We start from the raw sequence: 25,493 nt of genomic DNA, 5'->3' as shown, positions 1-25,493 counted from the left end.
ATAACTCTCTAGATAGCTTATTTGTTAGAAGATTTATGCATTAGTATTGAAATGTACTTGGTCCAGTCAGTGCTATAAATCATTCCCAGACAACTTTTAAGCACATTTTTAAATGCCCATGAAAAATAAGTTTTTCCATCAATAAGAGGGCTCAGTTCTGCAGCCCTTGCTGAGAAGGGTCATTTCAGCAAAGTCACAATAAAGTGCTGAAGGATCCAGTTCAATAGACTAATTGACACAGTCTCAATTCTCACCAGGTCTGTGAAGTAGGAGTAAATAAAATTTCTTGCAGCAGGCTTGTCTGGAGACAGAAAGATAAACTCCTTTGACCTTAATGAAGAGTAGCTCTGGGATCTGTGAAACTGTGTCTTGTCTTCTGCAGCTGCAAGGGACCATGGGGCACCTGGGAGCCAGCACTTGACTGCTGTTCTTCCTCAACTGGTGCCAGAAAAAGGCACATGTACTGCTTTTTAGGCTCCATATCTGAATTTTTTGCTTCATGAACTTTGTAAATGAATTCCAGATAAGATGCTTACTGAGCCACACTTGCCAATTGACAGGGCAGAAGCTATCTGCAGGCATAGAAGAGTCATCTCTGTACTGGCGTATTATTTTTCCAGGTCTCCAGGAAAGTGGGAGAAATGTTTTGTCTTAAACTATTACTTTTATTGGACTTCTATTATCTCAAGGTGCTCTTCAGACACAGAGATAACTCTGTGCAGAGCAGGTGCAGATAGGTAAGATGGGGCAGTTTCACTGTGAGGTGTCCTGTAAGCACACTCAAATGCTGGGACAAAGCCTGTCTTATAGCAAGGCTGCTCTATCACCATCACAGCACTCTCCATGCCTTCCTGGACACAGAGCATCCCAAAAGAAGTTCCAGAAGACCAACAGCCTCAAGTATGAGGGACATTTTTGGCTATGCAGTGTCAGGAAACTGCAGTCATTATTCGGTTATCATTATTTATAAAATATGTAGCAGGTAATCCAGTAGAAAAGTAGAAAGGACAAAAAATGAATTTAAAATTTTAATCTGTTTAATGTCCCATTTTTTTGTCAAATAACTAATGAAACTGTAGTGTGACTGCCTTTTAGTGTTTAAAACTGGGTTTTCCAATTAAAGCAAAAAATAAAGAACCAGACAAATTAAAAATGAAAACTGTTACCCCATTTCTGTTTTTTCATATGTTTTCCAAAGCCTCTTAGTAGTGACACTGAAAAAATGATCAAGGCTGATTAGAATAATATGACTGCAGACACATATTATATTGCTTTTTTTTTATTTAGGTCTGAAAAATGTAAAATGCTTATGAAACTAGATATTTTAAAAATGTGATTCACAAATAGAAGTAAAAACTCTGACAGATCATCTAACTACAGTGTTTTCATGAGAAAAAAAATCAAATTAATCTTTGAATTAGATTTTAGATGGAAATGTACCATATTTTTTTATGTACAGCATGAAAACTTAAAAGTTTTGACAAAGTGGCGACTAAACATTTACACACCATTGCAGATTTTTCTCACTGTTTTCTTTCAACCTATTGGCAACAAGGTAACTTGCTTTCACAAATTTCCATTTGGACTATTACAGTTGAAGGGGCAGTTAGTAGACACTGTCCTAAGAGAAGTTTGTCTTGTACTGCTGTATTTTCTTTCCCATCTTCATATTCCATTTTCTCTTAGCAAGACAGTGGACAACCAGTTGACCCTTCGATGATATCCAGGGTTGTCAATCTTGGTGCATACCCAGAGGAACAGATCATATGACCACATCTTAAAAACCAAATTCCCATGTACCATTGTGCTAATAGAGTTCTCAAGACACATATTTTTATTATATTATTAACATATTACTGGGATCTATTAACTCTGCTAAAGGTACAGAAGGAAAAAAATATTCCTGTCTGAAATGATGCTTTACAGGAGGCAAGGGAAAGAAAAAGAAAAGGCCAGAAACCAAATGTAAAGCAATGGAAGTAAAAATGCAGCAGAATGTGGGAAAGCACTGCCATCAAAACCTGAAAATGAGCAATGTGAATCTTTTAAATCAAAGGTCTTTTAAAAACTTCTCAGGTAGGAAATGGAGATCAAATTACTTAATGAAACCACAGCCAAAAAACAGACTTTGACTGAATTCCCAAGATTTCTCAACAGTGTGAAAGTAAAGGATGACTAAATTACAGTGCAATTCTTCTTTTCTCAGAATAAGAATCTTCTGGAGTATGAGCTCAAGCAAAATGTGCTTTCATGAACTAAATCAACCAATTGTTTTTTCATTATAAATGGAGGAATTCATCACATTGACTGCGTTAGAGACACCCTTTGTACAGTGTACAAATTCTGCAACTTGCTTTGGTCTGTTCACACAGAAGTGCTCTTGTTTTCTTTTGTTTTTAGAAAAACTTCTAGGAACAGACTCTATAGAATCCCTCCAACAAAGACTACTCTTGGTCTAAGGAAGATATTCCTTTCCACAACTAGAAATTTCTTCCCATGTTAAATGTTCCTTACAGCTTTTTGGGTTTGTAATTCATTGCTCAGAAACTACTGACACTTGAAGCCAACAGATAGGCCCCTTTTCTGTGAGTTCCAAAAACCCTTCAGTCTAATGGAGCCAAGACAGGAACTGCAGAAGTCTATTCAAGATAATAAATGTCAGCATGCATTTCTTCTCCTCTATACCCTCAATTTCATTTGAAATTAAGTCAGACACTTCCAAGACGTCAAGAATTTTTCCAGGCGGCCTTTTCAATAAAGCACACTTTTTCCTTTCTCAGTGGATTCCTTTATTCCTCACCTGTGCCCCAATTAAGCCTCAGGAAGAAAAAGTATGTGCTTGCTGTTTTGACTCACCCAAGCTTCTCATGTTTCTGAAAGATCTTCCTCATTCATAGGGTATCTTATAAATGAGTCATACAGTGTTTCGTAAACCCAGCACTAGTACCTGCTTTCTTGGTTTACACTTTCTCAGTTTTCTTCTACCCTCTTACTAGTCTGGTATAATACAAGTGAGCTAGCTATCTAAAGGATAAATCCAAGGGATAAAGCATCTCTTGGATCAGAGGTAATTACATTTCAATGGCAGCCATCAATGAGTTTTCCCAATGTCCTTGATTAGGGTTGTAAAAAATAATGCTGGCCCTACACTGACTACACCTACAGTGATGTAAATGCAACTCTTTGGTACTCACATATAACAGGTGAAGATGCAAAGGTGACTGTTACTAGACTCACCCATCCCTTCTTCCTCATTCATCTCATCATAGCAGATTATCAGGTTAGTCAGGCATGATTTATCCTTTGTAGATACATTCTACTCATGCCCAACCACTCTTGTCCTTTCTGAATCTTTTTTCTTTCACCTTCCTTAGACCCTTAGATGAGGCTGGCTAACCTGGCTAACCTTTCTCTTTTTGGAGATACTAGTGATATTTGCTTCCTTCCAGTCCTAGGAAACATCTCCTGACTGCTAGGATCTTTCAAAAATACTCATGAGTAGCTTTGCCTTGATATCCACCAACTCTGTATGTATTGCCCCAGGTTCTGTGGTTTGCCCAATTTGTTTAAATGCTCTCTAATATGATTCTTCTCCAACAAAAGTAAGTCTTTCTTGCTCCAAACTTTTCCACTGGTTTCAGGGACCTGGAATTCCTGATGGTGGATCTTACCAGATCTAAACCTTTCCAAAACCCATCCCTCACCCAACCCACTCAGACAATGTCTATGTATTCCCCTCGGATGACCTGATCCTGCAGAACATCTTTTGTGTGCTTTCTTTAATGCAGCAGTTTAGCCAGGAGCTACTTATTCATTCAGGCTTTTGATTTTTGCTCATCAGAATGGACCATCCTTGAGCTTAAAGGAGGCAAACAGTCATCTCACCTGTACCCCTTCTCTTCCAGGACTGTCTCCCACAAGAGTCTTCCAAGCAAGTCCCTGAGTGGACTAGGTCTGCATATCCTGTTAGTGTTGTTTTGCTATTTGCTTTGTACTCTTTCCTCAGGATCCTGATTTCCACCATCACATGATCACTACAGCCACAGTGGCCCCCTAGCCTTCATATCAGCAGGTGATTTTTCCTTGTTTACAGGCATTAGGTCCAGCAGAGCATCTCTCCCCACTGACTTCTTGATGACCTCAGTTAAGATGCTGTTACCAACTCACTCAGAAACCTAGTGGTAGTTAATAAGGCAGCCACAGTTCCCCATGAAGATGAAGGCGCGACGACAACATGAAGCCTTCAGTTGTATGTAAAAGGCTTCATCTATTTCTGTCTGATCAGTGTCTTTAGGAGAAACCCAAACCAATGTCAATCATTTGTCTTCCTTCTAATTTCAACCCACAATCTACCACCAGGCTCACTGTCCATTCTTAAGCAGAGCTCCAGGCAGTTCTGCTTCTCTCTCATGCAAAGGGGAAATCTCCCTCCTGCCTTCCAACTATGTCCTTCCAAATTCTCTTTGATCAGTTCGCACTGACATCAAGTCAAATCTGATAGACAACGAGGCCACTTAGACTGCTTACACTGCTAGGAGAAGGCCAGGTATAATATAAAAATACATGGTTTGAACACAGATGTGCCTGTCTTTGGGGAAAATTTCTCATTTTTTACTGCTGAAGAAATCTTCTATTTGCTACTAGGGAACAATTCCAGACACTTTTAAGAATGATGTTTAGTACTATATCAGGACTCAGATTATGTAACATAAGGAGGCATTAAAAAGCCAAGCAAATATCTAAACATAATCTGGATGAGAAAGCTCATATCACATAAGTTAAAGAGGGCAACAATGCAAATTAAAACAATCCCAAATCAATATTTCTTCACTGTGGAATTCATTACCAAGTTAAAACATATGGCTGGAATTTAAACGAGGACCTTCAAAATGTTATCAGTGATCGTAGAAGATGTTCTTGGCAACTGTAGCACTAATTATACACAGAAACCTATTTAACTGATCTTTACAATGATAATGATTAGTATATAAGCCATTTTCAAATACAAACCATTTCCAAGATCAGGTTGTTGGCCATGATCCCTGCCATCAGCTTAGGAGATTTCACTTTGGTTTTAGTTCCTTTCCCTGCCAATTGTCTCTGTTTATGACATCGAGTAAATCACCTAATTTCTGCTATAATGAAAAGATCTTTATTCTTCCTCTGCTTTGGTCACAGGCTATTGACAGTAGGGACAATGTCTTATTAGGTGAAAAAACTCTGTGCAGATCAAAGCAGTCACAATCAGATCAGAGAACTTTTACTCTGCAAATCAAAATCTGCTATTTTGATTTTCCATCAAAATAGTGAATCCCTACCAGCACATTGAAACAACATTATTTTTTCCAGTTGGCTAATTCCAAATTGGATAATTCCAGGTTTTGTTCATCCTTCTCCTCTCCTTTCCTCTCCTTTCCTTCACAGTGAAGTGCTCCTCACTGCAAACTGAATAACATATGTCTGACACATGAGGAACCCTGGATTCATACAAAAATCTTAATCTACAATTTATGTATGCATTTATATTATTAGAACGAGACAACAATTACCTATTCTGGATGACCCTCTACCACTAAGCAAAAAAGAGGAAAATTACCTATGAGAAAGTAAAGCATTTCCCTCTTGAAATGATGGTCCACTTTTGATCTCTTTCTTCTCCAACCAGTATAAAGAGAAATGGACCCAATTACTTCCCAATAATAAAATTTTCTTCTAGTTTTGTACACAAGAACTCTAAGGGAAAGCTAATCTGAATTCTCTAATACACATTTTAAATTAAAGTGTGTCTGCTCAGAGCTTTAAAGAGTTTTAACTTAAATAAGCTTTAAATTCAAAGAAAATTATCCAAATTAACTAAAGCTATGAAGTCAAACTATGTAAAAAAAACCTTTAGGTAAATTACTCTGCCAAATCACAGCAGGCCACTTCTAAATGGGCAATCTGAACACACAACAGTAGAGCTGAAGACCAAAAGAGTCTCCAGCATATAAACGATCAGGTGTTTTGGAAACTCAAAGCCTTCTCTGTATCAGAAGAGAGACCTTGATGCAAATTTCCATTGGGAGAAACTGGATTTGAGCAGAGTGGACATATTACTTTCAGTAGGAAACAAAGGGCACATTTCCAAGTGAAAGATTATTATGAATTAGATCTGCAAAGAGCCTAGGGAATAAAGAGGGCATTTCTATTCAGATATACAGATGTGCTAATTAACATTTTATATCACTAAAGCCTTTAGCCGTTCAAGTCCAACATTCAGATCTCAGAAACTTAGCTGCTGTATAACTTCAAAACACCTCAGGCACCTCTTGGGTTTTTTTCTGCAAAGTTCATCTGGTTCTGGGAATTCCTGGAAGTTTCTTATCCTTACTAGTGTAGAGCAGCTCCATAGCTCCTCCATGTGACTACTCTATTTGGATCACCAGTTTAGTGGGTTATTTATCTGCCCTTGTCTGTTATAGTCCAAGGCAGGACACTTTATTGGGGGACATCTTTTGGAGAGAGTCAACACAAAACATTTGGTGGTTGATTATAGTTTCTCTATCGCCACCAGTCACAGAACACCATTCTCTCCAACATCAAAGGTTCAGTTCCACCCCTTCTCATATTCATTTGGGATGAAAAATATTAATTGACAGTGTCTGAGCCTCAGTTCTCCCCTTCATTTTGGTCAATATTTTTAATATTGGTCAATATTACTCAGCTTTCATGCAAAGAAAGATTGTCCCTCCCTCTCTTTCTTTCCACTTCCTTTCTTCTGTCTGAATGAACAATTAACTATATCAAGTAGACTGGAACAACTTGAACATGAGGGGCTGGAAGCATGCCTTATTTAGTCCTTATACCCTGAGGCAGTCTTAAGGCTCCCCACACACTGTGATGAGACAGCTGGAAACGAACCTGCATGTCCTGCAAGAGCCCCATGAGTGCTCTGCTGACAAACTGGACAGGAGAGAGGGGAATCCCTCTTACAGCTTACTTTAGTGTTTTGGCATAGGCACCTGGCTCCAGCAGAGATCTGGGGCTGTGAATCCCAAGTTGGGTCACTCCTGAGGGGAGTGGTCTGGTTCTTCACCTTTGTTATTTTCCCTCTCTGTCACAGCTACCTGCTGGAGCAAATAACTATTCTGCAATGCATAGGTACTGTAGGAGAATTTGGCCAGATGCCAAAGCACCTGAGAACTGAGTGCCTAAGGGTGAAGGCTGCCAGTCTTATCACAAAATCTTACTCCTCCATGGTATGAGAGGGGCCTAAAGCATTTCCTCTTTTGACCTATGCATCTGCCTGAGCCAGTCACAGATTTTCGGGGAAGCTGGCAGGCAGAACAGTCTCCAGGGACAGAGTGAGCACTCCTTTACAAGGACAGCCTACCTAATCATGTGTGAAATGGCTACATCCTGTCCCCTGGCTCATTAACTCATTTTACAGATATGTTGACAAGGAATCCATGATTCCCAGAACATCACCAGCCACTTAATGCAGTGCATGCTAACCAGGCCCATCCCTCAACTTTTTCAGATCAGTTCAGGTGGGTATTTTAATTTTCATTTGCAATCTGTTTCTCTAGTCTTATTTAAGGCAGGGAATGAAGCAATCTGAAGACTGCCTCATGACAGGCTTGCTGCGTGTTTTGGTGAAGCTACAAGGCTAGCCTATAATTTGCTGCTGCCTTTTGTACTAATGCCCAGATTCCTTGGATTATTTTGGTGGATACAACAAATCATCTACAAATACATACGTCAACAGAATGACATTCTGGGGGTAATTCGGACTGAGAATTGTAACATATTCATTGTATCAAAACTTGCACCATTTGGATCAACGTGGATTATATCTGTCTGTCAATAGAACAAAAGCAGGAACATATGCAACATAGAAACAAAATATTTTTTCTCAGCTTTCCATTTTGAATGAGCAAAGATAATGTAATTAAAAATGGAGGGGAGAAAATGGAAAAAGGAAGGAATGAAGAACAGAGCCCTTTTTTATTTTTCTTTTCCTTCCTTGAGCTTTCTTTCTTCCTAATAGGATTAAAAACTGATCTGTTCTGCAAAGAAGAACCCATCACTTGTGGAAAGCATGTGCCAGGCTTGTCTAGCATGACAGCAGGTTTTCAGTATTTTCAGCACCTGTGTAAGCTATGAATGATTCATGGCTTAAATGATTCACTATAAAAATAAGGTAGAGTCTGTCAGCTTATTTTGTGATGAGTTGATATCACAGCAGAGTTGGTTTTATGAATTGGCAGTGAACTGACAACTCAATTTGAAAATAAATACCTCTGAAATTCACCCACTGCTTCATTTCAGAAAATCAGTTGGTTAGTTACTCTATGCATATCTGAACTCAGACATTATGGCATAGGAGATTAGCATCAATTTCTTATTTTCTCTTCAAAGCCACATATTTATTTCCATAAAGAACTCACTTGCATGGTGTATCTGTGAAAAGAAATGGTTAATTTCTACCATTACTTGCTATTTTTAGTTTTAAATACGTTATGTGAACTTTCCAAATATCCCTTTACCTCATTCCAATGCTTCAGGCTACACAGATGGACCATTTCAGAATTCAAGAAGCAACAGCTTGTATCAATCACTTTTTCTGACTCTCCTTGTGGGATTTTTTGAATTCACTATTACCTTGCCCTTCTCATGCCTTTCCTCCATGTCACATGCCGCTCAGTCACAAACATACAGGTCACTTACTACATGACCTTCACCTTATTTTGGTAAATTTAAAAAAAACAACAACCCCTCCCCCTCCTCCAAAAACAAAACACCCCCCTCAAAACAAACAAAACTAAAAAAAACCCAATCAACAACAAGAAACAAAAACAAACCAAACAAAAAACCCAACAAAACAACAAAAAACCAAAATAATCCAAAAATCCAAAACAAAACAAAATAAACAAATAAACAACAAAAAAAAAACAACCAAAATCTAAAGAACTGAATAAAATTTTCAGGCAATAAAAAACCCCTAAATTAGAAAGGTTAAAAAAGATTATTGCAGAAAGATTTGAGTATTAACTTCTAAAGACCAAGAAATTTATAAGTTTAATTATCTAAGTTTATCTTAAAAACTTTAGAGATATACCCCTCAGTTCTCTAAATATATATATATTTATACATATGAGTACTTGCACAATGCAAGAACCTCCACTAAAATTACAGGAATAAATTTTCTGCATCAACATGTGCAATCCTGGGCACCTGGTATGCCTGTGATCAGAAAATAGACAGAGATAATATTTGTGGCAGGGGAATCAGGTAGCCAAATGTCCGGGCAAAAACGAAGAAAACACTTAGTAATATATAATAGAGTTTATAATAAAATCCTCCTTACTCTGTCTTTGTTTTTAAAAATTATTCTCTTGGAATAATTGTTATTTTGCAAAAAATATAAGAGATACTGTAATGAAGTGAGTATGCAATGGTAAAACTACAGTTGTTAGTGCCTTTTTTCTGGGTGTACTGAAGGCAGAGAGCTACAAGTTGGCTAAAGAAGTTCAGTCATCACAACAGAGCATTTTCTTAACTCAGCTGATAGTTGCACAAAAGAGGTGAATCCAATATTCCCCTAAATCAATGGGTGCTTTTTAATTGAACTCATTAAAGCTGAGATCTCATACCAAGAGAGAAAATGTGCTGGATAGTGTTTCTTCCAAAACTGAAAACTGTGATTTTGGTTTAACTATGACTGCTGTCTCATGAACCCCAAACTGGGCAAACCACCTTCAGAAGTGTGAATCAAACTGGAGAGACTTTCAGATGAAAAATTTGGGGGCTAGACGTGAGGTCAGGTTTTTAAAATCACTTCATAAATGGTATTAAAAAGGAAAAAAGCCTGAAGAACACTTCCAAATATTTGTTAGGGAACAATATTCCATTGACAGGAAAAGTCAGTAGAAATAGTTTACACTATTTTTCCATACCCATGTTCTAAGGGTCATGTGTAATTGTTCTCTGCATTGCTCCATGATAATTTACTATAAATTTGAACTGCATCAAAAGGCACAATCAATGAAGTCAAATTGTTATACAAAATGAAATAATGCAATTGAAAACCTCTGTCCTAAAAAGTATGCATTACATAAAAAGCAACTTATATTAGGCTGTAGCTTAAATCAAATTCTAGGCTCAATTTCTTTGTATGTAGCAAAATGCTCTATTTACATTCTTGGACTGTTGTTATAAAAATATTAATAAACTCCACTTTTAAAATGCTCGTTGCCCTGCTAAATTGAAACAAATTTTCCCTAAGAATCCATAAAACATCTCTCATTTCCTAAATTCTATTTTCCTGCCAAATCTTAACTTTTTATCACAGTTAGCTCAGGATGTGCACAAAATGGGTCAGTGTTTCCTTGGTTTTGTTTATTTGTTTGTGTTTTAAATGAAGGGGGAATAGATTTTCCCCTAAGAGTAGTCTTAAAAATCAACATATTAGAGCATGAATCTTTGCATAGTAACTTTTCTATCCTTTTTGGACAAAAGGACTTTCAGCTTGACAGCTGAATGTTTTGGGAAGTGTAAAGTGGGAGGATGCAGACAACTTTAGGTATAGCGTTTAAAATATGTTCCTCACTTTCAAATATTTTGTGTTGAATACAAGCTATCCAAGTTTTACTGTAATTCAGACATATGTATATTTCAGATTCTCTTGCCTGTGCATCTTGCTGAGGCAATGTGGAAACTTTGCTCTCTGGTTTTGATGTCATGTTTTCCGTGTTGTGATTCTTTGACATTTTGTGGCAAATAACAGTGAGACAACAGTTAGGCTTTAAAGTGAACTAAATCTCTTCTTCCAGAGTTTGAGAGGCATTGTTCTCTGTTGTGTCATATTTTTGTTCTGACTTGGTGAAAAAATGAACTCTGAGCTTCATATAATTGTGCTAGAAATGCTGAGCATCTAAAATGGAATGTATTTTTTTGTCCTTATTGGAAAACAAAGACTAGAATATGTTCCATAATTTCTGAATTGATGTGTTCTCTCAGCTTCATGCACAATGCCCTTAATTCCTGCCATTTCCACCATTAACTTTTCACCATCATGAGGCAACTCTTACACCCTCTCTCCACCAATTAATAAACAGTATAACCATTTTTTTCTCCTAAGAAAATTATTCTCTCCATGATTCACATGAAAAATTGGGCCATAAATTGTATTTAAAATGCATGGGCAGAAGGTATGACTTTGGAATCACTTTAAATGAAATGGGCAGTGACAATTTCCACTATTTGGATATTCAGGTTTTACAAGAAAATTGAAATAAGGAAGTTTTATTTTTAATTAAAATTGCTTGAAGTCTAATAAGAAGTGTCTGGAAATCATACTCTGCTGGGTGATATAACTTTGGACAGTGGGCATTCCGTTCATTCATTTCCAGGGGCAGTAAATAAAATAAGTGATTTGCACCAGTGTGCTTGTTGTTGACAGCAGTAAGGCATCGTCATACATATGATATTTAAAATAAGACTAAGAATGGAAATTAAGATTAAATTTTTAAACTAAGACTGTAAACTTATTTATGAAAAGACCAAATTGAGTCTTAAATTTGAAAGAAATAATGATTTTGTCTTTTGAAATCAAGCTAGCTGAAGCATTCTCAAAACTGGAGAGCTCTTTTCATGGAAAAAAATTCCAAGGGTTTAACACATTTTGGTTTTGATGAAGCTGCATTCTCTGATGCAAAAACATTGGTATCCTGATTATGGAAAGGTGAGTAATGTGACACTTGGGTACAATCCTATAAAGGTGTAGGTGATGAAATTCAACCATCTCAAAACAGGTATTTTAAAGTCTGAAGAAAATCCTGGATCCACAGGAAGTTAGAGGGAATTTTGCCACTGATTTTAAAAGCAGGAGGGTTTCACCTCTTTAGCAAAGCTTCAGCTTTCTAGCTACACTTTATCAACTGGAATTAAATAGAAAGTTTCCTCATTTATTTTTCTGGGCTTTGAACAAGACACAGAATTGGCAAAGTCACCTAATGATGGTGCATGAGCATGATATCCCAACTGGTGAACACACACATTTGAGACACAATGTTATGAATAATAAACAGCTAAGTCACAATTTGGAGATAAAATTTCATGCCTAAATCCTTGATTCTGTATTTACAAATAGTCACAGACCTTCTTGTTGCTGAAATGTCACTAATAATGATATTTTAGATGAAAGAGCAGCTCCCAAACTTTATTTTATCAAAGGAATAGAAAAGGTGTCTTCTAACCTCAAGGGAAAAAACAAGAAGCAAAAAAAAAATGCTCACAAAGACAGAAGTGAACAAGAGAAAGACAAGACTGTCTGCTTTTGTACAGTTTTTTGACCATGATTTGATGTAATGGTAACAGAAGGTTCTTTCAGGAGTGCCAGAATCTCCTGGTACCTGAAGTTAATGAAAACATAATTCAAAAGACAGTCCTGAGGTCAGAATTTGTTATATGCTTTTTCTCTCTTTAGCATTGCCAGTTGCTGCACAAAGGTTTCCCAGAAGTCATTAGTATTTCAGCATTCAATTTTTACAAGACAAAATAGAGTAAGAGTTCACAGTCAGATTCTGCCTGTAGCTTATGATCAGTTCCAATACAGCTTTTATTAACATAAAATTGATCAAGCTGTGTTACTGCTTCCTAGGGCCAGGCAAAATACTTTAACAATTAATTTATTCAAAAAATATGATTAAATTATTCCAATGATTTGCAAATCCTGTGTTTTCCTGAAAAAAGTAAAACATTAAAATGAAAAAACCTAAGTAATACTAGGAAACCTGATTTGTGAACAAGTGATAGAGTGACTTTTGATGAAAGGTGGGAGTACCTTGGATTTTATTCATGTATCAAGAGGTGAACGTGACTTTGAGATTGCTACCTTGGAGTTCTTAACCATGCAAACACGGTCCTTTTTTTCTCTTTTAAATGCTTCATAAATTGTGCAAGCAAATTATTCAAAGACAATAAACTCTTTTTGTACCAGGGGAATTTAAAGGAATATGATGTTAAAATTATATTTGTATTGAATATGTGATGACCCTCCTCAAATCTTCCAACAGAAAAATTCAGAGTCCCTTTCCCAGGACAGGCAACTGGGAACAGAGCACAGAATTATATACTAAATGTATTAAAGAAAATGTAAATGTAAATTAAATGTATTAAAGAAAAACCCCAAATCTCCAAACCCATATCTTCTTTCTAATTCAAAGTCTACAGAATATGATTTCTTTTAATTGCTGAAAAGCAGTTATTATTGTAAGATTTTCTTTCAGGTTAAGAACTAGATCTTCAAAAATGACTGTGCTTAATTTTTTAGTTTTTATTTCAGTCAGACAAACAAATAATAATCAATATTCATGTGGGTCAAGCTGATTTCACCCCCCCCTTCCTCTCACTCTCTGCAAATATTTTGTTTTCACTGCTGAAGGGTTTTTCACACAATTTGATGAGGTCTACAAAGCGTTCAGTTTGATTTACCTTGTGAGTTAATTTACCTGCATTTGAGTAAGAAGTTCAAAGGATGAACCTTGACTAAGCAATTCAAAGCAGATAAGAATATTTATCTATGAGTCACTTCTGTTCAGAGAGAGATGAAGGTCTTGAAGGAAAGCTGGTTTTAAACTCTCAATTACAGCATCTTCTAGAGTGGAAGAAGAGGATATTTGCTGCATTTCTTCCCACTCTCTCTTCAAGTGGTATTTCCATTATTACAGAAGCATTAAGTCTATGGCCAGCTCCCTGGTAGGGTTAATGAGATGTTGGGGGTTGGGTTTCTTTCTTTTGTACTTATGGAATTTTTTCCCATAAGTTGCTAGGAAACAAACTATTGGGTACTTATGGGTACCTAGGAAAAACAAACGAGTGGCTAAACTCAGGGGAGAGGGGAGGGGATACCTGGAGATTTGGGCAGGCAAAAAGAAAAAGACGGGGGTGGGGGAGCTGCTAGGGCTCTCACTGTGGATTTCTGAAGAGGACAGGCAGGCTGTTGCCTGCTGTGAGGAGGATTCACTGTCACCACTGGAGCCCAGTCCAGTACGGTCTTGCCCCTCTCTGCCTTGCTGGGAGCCTGGTGCTGCTATCCTGCCCCCGTTACTCTTCAGCGCTGTTCCGAGCTTTTGCTGCACTGCAGCACACACCTCTGCCTACCAAGATGTCGTGTGGTTTCAGCCACAGCTACGGAGCTTCTGATACATCTTGTCTACCACTCTGGGATTTTGGCTCATTCCTGCCAGCCCAGTTGCTGTTTCCAAGAGTCCTGCTGGGGCACTGGAATCGGCTTTGTGGAGTTTGTGCAGCAAAGCCTCTCTCCCATCCAGTCCTGGCCGAGCCGCCGTTACCGCGTGTGGGCCCAGCCCGCGCCACAGCGCCCCCTGGCGGTGGGGAGGAATCCCCGCCCCCGCCCTGCCCTGCCCGGAGCCACCAGCGCCCCCTGGTGGCCGTGCCCGGAACTGCAGCGAGGGGAGAGCGCCCGCGGCCAGGAGGGGTCACTGGGGCTGATCTGTTTGGTGTGAGTGCCACAGCTGCTGTTTGTCTGCTTTATTGTACATACTAGTAAAGAACTATTATTCCCATCCCCATATCTTTGCCCGAGAGACTCTTAATTACAAAATTATAATAATTTGGACAGAGGGGGTTTGTGTTTCTTTCATTCCAAGGGAGGCTCCTGCCTTCCCTAGAAGACACCTGTCTTTCAAACCAAGGCATGGGAGCAGCAGCATTGATCCTGAGTGGTCAAGCAAAGGTAGTAGGACACTTTTTGTGCACAACCAGTTGAAAAACCGTTCACCATGGACAACACAACAATTAGCTCTGGTCTTCAACACTCTTGTTCCTCTCCCCTTTTAACAAGCCCAGCCTGTTCAGCTGTTTAAAAAACTGTGTACCTTTGAAGATTTCTTTCTGCAAAGCCACTAGTACACCTGACCAAAGCCAGATTCATGCAGCATAAGTTCTGATTCCCAGTGGCTCCAGACACAACCTCTCCATCATCAGCTGTTTATCAGGCTTCTTTGCCTGGATAAAAGCTTTCAGAAACTGTACCATTTTATTATTCTCTCATCATTTCAGGAAAAAAAAAGAAACTTAGTTTTATTTTTGTTGAAGAAATTCGCTGTGCTAATTTCAAGACACATCAAAAGATGGCTGTGGAATGGAAAATGCAATGGTGGCTTTTCAAATTTTGTATTTCAGTCACCAGTTGTTTGTGATTCCATATTTCTGTGATAAAGATAGTAAATATATATTTAAGAAGGTTAAAGACCTTCTACTTTTGAGCTTCATTCTACTCAACTGTGCCAAACCCACATGAAAAAAGGCAGATGCAGCAAAGCTGTCAAGAACAAAGATTTGATTCACATAGGTTGAATTCAGAATTTTATATAACAGACTGGGCAGCAAGACAATTCTTTTGTCCTGTGCTTTTTTAACCTTCCGTTGTAGCAGTGTAATTGAAAAAAAACCTACCCAAGCTGTTTAACTGTTTAAAAAAAGACCTCATAGAAGAAGTGTCATTTTTTTTCTATGCATCATCACCCTTGTAATGGCACTGAATTTGATGTTTAGTTTTAACTTATAAAGTTTTAGTGTTTGGTACACAAAAATAAAATAAAGCCGTAGTATTGTACTGTATAATGGTGTGTAATAGGATGAGGATTTATTCTTCCAATGGGGTACAGGAGGTGGTACTTCCCAAAGCTATAGCAGGAGCTGTAAATTGTTACAGGCTGTGGTCACTTTAGTGGCAGAAAAGGCTCCATTGATTGGAGTCATGAAATCATTTAGTTTAAAAGATCCTTCTGGAGTTTGTTTCTTCTGCCAGTTTCTCAAAGCAAGGTCAGCTTCAGAGTCAGACCAAGTTTTTCAGGGCAAAGATTAAATAATTTTTTGAATGCTGCATGTGTCAGTCTTCCCTCATCGCCATTTTTGGACACAGCTGGATGCTGAGTTAGGTGAAGTGCATCTGTCCTTGCATTCTAATTCAAAGAGATGCCATTTTCTTGGTGTTCTTAGTGCAGCAGTGCTTTCCTTGGAGCCAAGGAATGGTACCTGTTTTTCCTTGCAAGCAGCTCTTCCTTTTTAAAACCAGCAGAGCAAGGAGGCTGTGCAGATTGCTTGCTCTCATGGGGAGTCCTATCTGCAAGTCATCTTTACATACACATTTTGTGACAGGAAGCTAAAAAGCTGAAGCACAAGCTTGATTGTCATGGGTGAAGTGTCAGTAAGTGGGCTGAGGCCATGGATCTTCAGAGGCCTGTAGCTTGTGAGGAAATGACCCCTGTTCACTTAAAGCAAATCTTATATTCCTGATTAAAAAGATAATGGTTTCTACTCCCCTTTTTGGGGGGACTGTGTTTCAAAACAGTCCCTTGACTAGTTGTGCTACTTGTTATTACCCTCTGACTGATGACTCTGCAGTCAGGTAGCTGCTGGGTGTAAGGAGAATGTGGCAAATGAAGTGGTAGAATTAAAAAAAAAAATACACTAATTGTTCAAACTTGTAGTGGTTTTCTTTCATTTCCAAGGGGTATACAGAAGATATGTACATTTGGGATAAGCTGTTGCTTTGTTCTGTCTGATTTGTAACATTGTGATTTAAGATTATACATTCATTAGGATACTCAGTATCATCTTTGCACATCAAACTACCTGATTATTTTCTCTGATTTATTTCAGGTGTCAGGATTACATTTTCCTGAATACAGCTCCTGGGCATCTGTGCATGCTAACATTTGCCAATCTCTGCAGCTCATCCCCTCACTCATTCACTCATACTGACCATGAGGTCAGTAAAATTTCCCTATTTAGTTTGTGCAGGGTAAAAGTCACAGTAAAATGCTTCCTGTAATAGGAAATAACTATTTACAGCACAGAGCACAGAGTGGCATGACAATGTCGTGTTCACCATAGCTGGATGCCAGCTAAGAAAGTCCTTACACCTTTGACCAACAGATTTGAATATGACATACCCTGATGGAGTTCTAGGTAGAATACTCTTTAGAACCTAAAATGCCCAGTATGTTGAGTCAGTGGATGAAATGGAACAGGGCTAGAGTAAGCAAAGCAACTCAGGATAAATCTCCTTACCTGTCCCATGGCTCTAGCTATGCCTTGGAAAAGATGATAGATAAACAATGGCAACAACAATGTATGAAACTCACACAGGATGTAGCCCCCAGACTCCAGCAGAGCTTCTTCTAAAGTAGACCTCAGGGCTGAAAGAACAGATACAAAAATAATGGCTATTGTTCCATTGCTTTTCCTCTTTTGTAGAGCAAGTCCAAACTAACAGAGGTTATTTTAAGCTATTAAATGGAGCTTTGACAAAGACATCAAAGTAGAACTTGACAGAATCTGGACAGTGGAAACAGGTGCAGAACCCCATGTAGTTTGTGGCAAACAGTTCTGAGACTGTTATCTCAAACCCAGGGTATACTTAAAATTCAATTTTAGTGATCCATTGATTGCTCCAGTCAATATGGCTACAAATCCCATCTGCTATAGCAGTAAAGATTTCCAGGCTTTTTCTGACAAACCCCAGAGTATTTCTACTGTTTCCATTCCATTTTCCTGCATTGAGTGAAGGCTTGCAGGCAGGCCTTGGGGCTGGGATAAGGTATCCCTACAAACTGGGAAGCACGTAAGAAACATACTCCTCTGTGCAGGCTATAATTCATATAGTTTTAGTTTAGTTTTTTAGTTTAGTTTTGGTTTTAGTTTTCAAATAATTTTGAATACAGGAAAGGAAGAGAAGTAGTGTGAAAAGGAAACAGATTTAAGATCATATGTTCCCACACACTTTATAGAAATAAAGCAGTTCAGCCGCAGCAACTCAAGGTTTCAGACCCAGCATTAATTGCACATAATCAGGTGTTGCTTCTGAAACTGCATGAGAAAACCTCCAGACATGGGCATACCACTGCCAATCAAATATTAGTGCTTACAGGTATCAATGATAGCTCTGCAGCTGATAGACACAGGAATGTGATATATCTGCCATGAGACGTGCCACCCTCATGAAGAGAAAGCTGACAGACTTCTGTATCACTCACATGCAGGTGTCTTTGAATGCAAGAAACTGGTTATCAGGCAGTACACTTCAAGAACACCCCGGGAAGATTGGGTAATTCTTTCTGGAAGGAAGATATGGAGGTTGAGAGACAGTAGAGGATGACATGAGCACTAATACAAACATTGTATTGAAACTTTTTTTAAATTCAAAATCTCATATAGAGAGCTCATACGCTTGAGTCTCTTGGAATTCTGATTCAGCATTGAGCTGCATGAAGTAAGGAGAGGGAATGAGTTCTATTAAACTTTGATATATAACACTGTAATTCTATCAGTCTTAAACTCATGGTTGTGCAGTGTCTGTAGCTGGAGTTCCTCATCCTTGTTTGGGAATATACCTTTTCATCAGAAACTGGGATGTTATCATCTGTACCTCTGCAGGCTTTTTATGATTGGTTGAGAGTGGACTCTCCTCTACAAAAAGATATTAAAAGTTGTATCTGGAGTGGATTGAAAAATTTAATATTTTGATAGATGGATTCCAATATGAGATAAATGCTTCCTAGTAGTTGAAGGGTACACATATGAAGAAATAAGATTTTTACTTTTGTTTAACAGTAAAAGAGCGTCAACCTGTGTACATTCTGAAATTGATGGGGAAAATACTAGGTTGAGTGGTCTGGGAAGAATTCCTACCAAATGAGTTTTATGGAATGTCGTGTCCAGTGACTGGGTCCACAATACTTATCTAAAGTCAAATTCAACCTCCCCCCAAATCTGAAAACCTCTAGGAAGCAGTCTGGCAGACTTTTACTCTTTAATTGCCTTGAGTTATGTACACCTAATCTCCATCTTCCAGAGCCACAGAGCCCAAAAGCAAGCAGAGGCTCTTTCATGCTTACCTTGACTCTGCACAACACAAAAGACCCTTTGTAGGAAGACACTGTATGGTGTTATATATCTTAAGGCACCCAGGAGCTGCTAAAGTAATAAAATGTCAACTTTTAAAATTCAAGAGGAGATTTCTCTTCAGGCCACCCCAATCTCCATAGAAACCGTAATTCAGCAAAACGCATTTTCATAAACTAGAGAATATCTTGTGGCAGAATTCTTTACTTTCAAGCTCCTTCTAACTAAATTTTTTAGAGGGATCAGAAGAATCAACGTGAGTACTTTAATCATTCCTTAAAATCACAGGCACTTCTCTCAACTGAAAGGGACATAGTGCTAGTATAGCTTAGTATTAAGGACACGGCTAAGGCAATGACATATTCCTCTACTTGTACAAAACATACTTTGTGGTTGACACATCTGTATTTATTTTAGGCAAAGATGAGGCAGTCTTGATGGCGTATTCCTCTTCTTCTTCCCAGCGATAAATTTTCCTCAAATGAAGCTTTACCAGCAAAAGTTGGTAAATCAGAAACTGATTAACCAGACAGCATTACCAGAAGCTAAACCCGAGGTCCACATTTGAGCTGTAACTGCTTATCTGGGAAGAGTTTATTTTGGATTTAGCACTGTAGAGTAAGTATTTTAAGCTTTCAGCTGACCTAGGAGATCTTTGCATGTATAAAGTGGCCTATAAGTGCATTGCTGAGTCTGTTCTGAAAGAAACAAAATAAATTACTTGTTTAGAAGTCAATCTGGCACAGTGTGAAAAGTGAATCACACACTGTTCAGGATCTGTGATTTATTGTCATAACGTGATATATACATATATATATATTAAGGTCCATATTTATTTAATGGTAATTATACAGAAAAAAAATATTCTTAGCTTTGCCTTTACATCATCCTAAACATGGCATCTCTCTACATGACAGCATGAAAAAGATGCCATAGTATGCCAGTATCTTTATTTTCTACTAGGAGCAGTGACAGCAACTGCCTCATTGTTTTGTTGTGTTTAACACAATTAAAGAAGAAATAGAAAAGGTAAGTTTCCAAAAATATCACATTTTCTTGAAAAACAAAAAAGGAGAAAGGACCATCTCTTCTAATTACTAAATTCTGCCAAAGCAGCATCTTATGTAGCACAACTGAAGAAACTGGAAAAATCCCAGATATATATGCAGTGTTTAATTACATGGTAACTCCAGTAGCTTCATTAACACAGCTGTGTCAATACTGGGGGGAAAGCTGGGAGAAGTATCTTTTGGCAGTGGTAGTCTTTTGGAAAACTCTGAGAATCTTTAAATAGATGGAAATCATATGCTAGGTTTAAAAAAGGTGAAGCAATATTTTAAAATAATTCCTCTATAAATACACAAAACATTTTGAAAACGCTACAACATATATCAAGATATAAAAAGTGGTTTTTTAGATTTCTGAATGAAGTGTGGCATCAGTTTATAAATAGTTAAAATTGTTATGCTTTAATGCATTTTTAATTTCTGGGATTTAATTTGATATCAGAGATGATAAAATGAGACAAAATGTTGGGTTTGGAAGTATGAAAGCACGTTCCTCTTAAATATAATCCGTAGAGTCACTCCTCTCTTCACCTCCAAAATAAAATATGTGTCAGAAATGGGAGCAAACTCTGTCTGCCTGAATATTTGTGTCTGATTTAGTCACTACATGCCACTGTCATGGACAAAGAGAAAAATGTAAATAAAATTTATAAATAAAACTTATCAATGCTGTGGTTAATCCTACTTAAGAGAGCACGAACACCCATTCTGTGCTCTATGCCCTTTGTGAGAGCATATATCATAAAAGCATGGGGAATCTATGCCAGACTGGTTTCCAATGGATGTGCTGCCCAGCACAGTAGAGAGGCAACATCCAGGGGTCTTGGCTTCTTTTTGGCAAGTCTCTCAGGAAATAAATGACTTGCATGATCAAGGCCAGAGCACTCTCGGAGGAGCAGCGCAAGTTTCCTCTTCTTTCTCCACGTGGATTTTATCAGGGATGAAAATGTCACAGTTCTTTGAAAATCTTTTCCCAAATATCCTAAGTGACTGTAAACTGCAAGTTTACAGGTGTATTACACTTCTCATCAATAGTAACAATGCCACTCTTTTGGCACAGACTTTTCTCCATGCTCATTTGGACTAAGTGGATAAAGGCAGTTGGCTGCATTTACTCAGCCTTCATGTTTTTTTTTTATGATTACCTGAGTTTCAAGTGTTAGAAAGGGCTGGACAGAATATATCTAACTCGAGAAAAACTTGTTAGACTCCAGGAATGTCAGACTTGTTTAAAGCATCTCTTTCTTCTTTCTTTCAGGTCTGAGAAAATGTAAATGAGATAAATCATAGGGAAAAGGAACCACAACAGAACACACCAACAAAGCCCAAATATACAAGATTCTGAAATTCTGTGTAAGGAGGAGATTGGCTTGGACATCTGAGAGATGTGTCTTAATACCATTTCTACTCCGTCATCATGGAAATAATTTCCAGGACAGTAAAGGCCTGAGATGACTCAAGCTTTAAATTACTTCAAATTGGCTTTAAATGGAGAGATGGCAGGTTTAGATTAGATATTAGGAGAAAATACTTTACTGTGATGGTGGTGAGGCACTGGAACAGGTTGCCCAGAGAGACTCCCCCATCCCTGCAAGTGTTCATGGCCAGATTGGATGAGACTTTGAGCAACCTGGTCTAGGTAGAAGTTGACCGTGACCATGGCAGGGGGGTTGGAACTGAATTATCTTTAATATTCCTTCCATCCCAAACCATTCTGTGATTTTGCAACTGACTTGTTATTCTTGGGGCCGTGGTAACTCTGTTGCATCCTGTTCAAAATGAATCACCTGTGTTACCTGATGCCCAGTGAACACCTGCTCCCAGATACCTAACAGTGGATGGGCAGAGCACAGATGTGCACATTGCAACTCACACCACAGCCCAAATAATGTCTGGAAGGAGCAGTGTCTATCACTGCCCTACTTCCACTAGGCTGGGAAAAATACAGAATAAAAATGAAAATGCAAATTTTCAGTAAAACCCAGTAGATTACGAATTCTGATGGAAACTGATAAAACTGAAGAAAATAAAAGAATCCCTAGAAAAGTGTGGGATTCAAATACTTAATTCTCTGTTTTTCCCTATTGATTAAGTGCAGCTGGTCCTACCACTAGGGGCTGAAAATTTCATCAGCTCTTTTTAATGTTTTCATGCACTGTACATTGAACCCAAGCACCTGGCCATTATTCCAGCATAGCTCCAAGGAGAAAACGTCTAGAACAGAGGAGTTTCAGCAGTGCTGCCATGCTAGTTCTGCTCCTTTTCTGCCTGCAGACTTCAACCATGACAACCTTAAGGTCTGCCCATGAAAACTAGTGTACAGTATTTACAGAGTGGTCATTTTTACTTACAGTCTCCCACTGTCTTCACTTGTATTTAGTTAAGAGCTTGCACCTGCAAACAAAACATTTCTTTGGACCTTTATTTTTTACCATGTCCTTTCAAAGCACAGAGGGGGAATAAAACCTTTGATTTTAATAGTCATTAATTGTCCAGACTAAAAAGAACCATTAAAAACTAAATAATAGAATTTAAACCTATTACAATAGTTGTTCCAGATATAAACATCACTTTATTAATTTTTAACTCTCATTTGTTTTTCACTTTCAATGCTGATAACTAGAAACACTCAGATTAGGCTTTCCAAATGCATTGGTGGCAAATAATGACAGTTCAATTAAATATTTCCAACATATTAAACACCTATTAAAATGACGTATATAACTATTTTTATCTATTAAAATGAGAGTAACTCGTGTCATAACATTTCACTTAAAAGCAGAAAGCATTTTAAATGCATAAGAATACTATGTTAGGAACAATAGTAATTATTTTAATTATCTTAATTATAAAAAATAGAAATCTCAGAGTTATTTCCTGGAAAATTTCTCTTTGTTTATATTGTAAAATGCTTTAAGAATAGCCAGCACTTGCAGCACAGATTGATCTAAAAAATAAAAAGAATCCTAATTGTCTAACATATTTCAACACTGTGCCACTTCTAACAGGAATAAAAAAAAAAAATCTTCTCTTTGTTCAGGATCACTTGAAAATGCAATCTTATTTTAAGTGATCACCATCCATTCCCTCCTCCTAGGAACAGAAATGTAGACCATCTCACTAGAGAATAAAGAAATTAGTGCCTAGGATAAAAACAAGGCAACACCTGGGCCTTTCATCTCCTACACTGAAATTGTGCTTTAAGAAATATGAAAATAGTATACTGAGAACAAGACTATTTCATTTTCCAGCAAGAAGTGTGACATAAGCCTGAACATTTTTTGGTGTGACAGACATTAATGACCTCCATGAAAGTAAATTGAGATTCAGGGTGGTGTTTCTGGAAGATAAACGGGAAAGGCATTGGTCAAATGGATAGCAGGGTAATTAACTAGTCATAGTTATTTACTATACTTTACAAGAGCTTAAAATGCATAAAATAGGGTCTCATCAGATTTAAGTAGGTTGTTTGTTTTAAAGCAATAATTAATTAGCTTTCATTAGAAAGACATTTGAAGGGTTTGTAACCCCAAATCATGCTTTGTTCAGCATGTAAACTACAAGAAGTACTCCTGATTTCAGCTGCAGCCTATTTCTCAAATGCTTGTCTCTCTCTGAAGTACCTGCAGCTGGAGATGAAGCATCTCTCAAAAAGAGAGAAACAGGATGTTTGAAAACAAATAGTCTTTAAGTTTATTTGCAGTTTATTTAGAATCTTAGGCAGCAGAAGTCACCTAGTTTTAAGCAGATTTAAAAGGCGTTTTTAAAAACTAATAAAAGTAGGCAGAAGATGCTATGAGAAATGTGAAAACTCCAAAGTGACTTTCACCCTTTGGTTTGCTTTTTTGGAGTCATTCTCAGTCCAAGTTTTCCTAGCTGGTAGGTGTTAATATACACCCTTTCCTAAAATCTGTACTTGCAACCCAAATTTCGTTTACGTCCTTTCAGTGGAGGATGAGAAAAGGAAATGAACATAGCATTCTTGAGTTTAGTAAGTCTTAATTAGAAATAAGAAGTCATAGGCTTAAAAATTAGAAGTGGAAAAAGGTACTAATCTTTTGTTCTCCCAAATTAGTCAAATGCTTAGGACTCAAGTTTTCCACTGTATCACATTTTGTCTATAGAACTATCTGCTTGCATTCAGTAAGATCACTAAAGAACACTTTCCTCAATACTGTGAGCTGTATTCCTTAATACAGCTGAATTGTAATGACTGCTTATTTTGCTTTGTATTACCTTTTGTACACATTTCCCCCTTAACTATAATGGGAAGTCATAGGTGTGGCAGATGTGTAATGGGATGTGGAGGGATGCCCCCCACAGGATATTTCTGCAGTTCCAGAAGTGAGACCTGACCACGGCCTGTGCAGCTTACCAGTCCCTTCCCTGGGGGGAAATGTGAACCATTTTTCCAGCCTTACATTGCTAATGCACATGTGAGCAGAGCTCATCAAGCACTGCCCACTGTTCTGAACTGTATTTAGATCAAGATGGGAGTCATCCTTCTCTCTGTGTGTCCTACATATATGTAGGACATTGTAGGACATTTGACTATGCCAAATACCTTTTTATTTATCCATTTGTCTCGCTTTTATTAGCACTGGTTTAATTCCAGCCCTGCTCATACGTATGGCTGAGACAAAGTCGTTCTCAGAGGTATATAGACCTTTTTATTAACAGGGCTGCAGAGCCTGCTACAGCATTCAAGCCACTTATGGCTTTTAAAGCTGGCCCCACTGCCAGAAGAGTTGAGGACTCCAGATTATACCATTATGGTGATTTTAAAGGAATATTTCCTCATTATAGAGGGCAGCCTAGAACAGGGGGCAGTGACAGAACATCTTGTCAGCAGCATTTAAATGTAGCTAGCAAGGGCTTCAGTTGGGAATTAACTCGATGAGAGTGCACTCGATTTTCAAAGGCATGATATTGTTAATGGAAGTAAAAGTCTTGGGAGTAAGCACAGAGGTAATAGGAGGCACAAAGTGCTGACTCTTCAATATCAGCATTTCCAATGTGACATGCAGCTTGTTCTAAAAAGCATCTTTTAAAATCTTCAGGACAGTGCACGGAAGAGTTCTGCATAAGCAGTCTTTCTCATGTCTGAATATAAGCAATGACTTCGGGAGAGAATAAAGACAGAAATGATCCACAAGAGTTTGGTTTGATATATATTGGGCTAAATTGTCAATTTCAGACTAAGTGTGGAAATGATCATAAAATCTTACAGATGGACATTGGCTGGACTAAAAATAAGCAGCAAACCTCACAGAAATGAGGGGTGGATAATACCTGGCTGCATGAAGTGTCACAAGTTTATTCATATACTCTTCAAGCAGACAAAGAGCTCCACAACGCTGCATGCCTTCTATTTCCAGCATATATATGTATATATTTGTACCTGAAGAAAGAAACTGGCCTCTCTGTTGCATGCCATATGTGTTTGGATGGCTGCTTCACCATTTTCCCAAGCTTCAGATCCAAAGTCCAGGTTTAAGACAGGCTGTCCAT

Source organism: Pseudopodoces humilis, chromosome 3, assembly GCF_049639895.1.
Source record: "Pseudopodoces humilis isolate 2021_Gansu_Grassland_sample_001 chromosome 3, ASM4963989v1, whole genome shotgun sequence".
Lineage (NCBI taxonomy): Eukaryota > Metazoa > Chordata > Aves > Passeriformes > Paridae > Pseudopodoces > Pseudopodoces humilis.
This window is presented reverse-complemented; position numbering follows the sequence as displayed.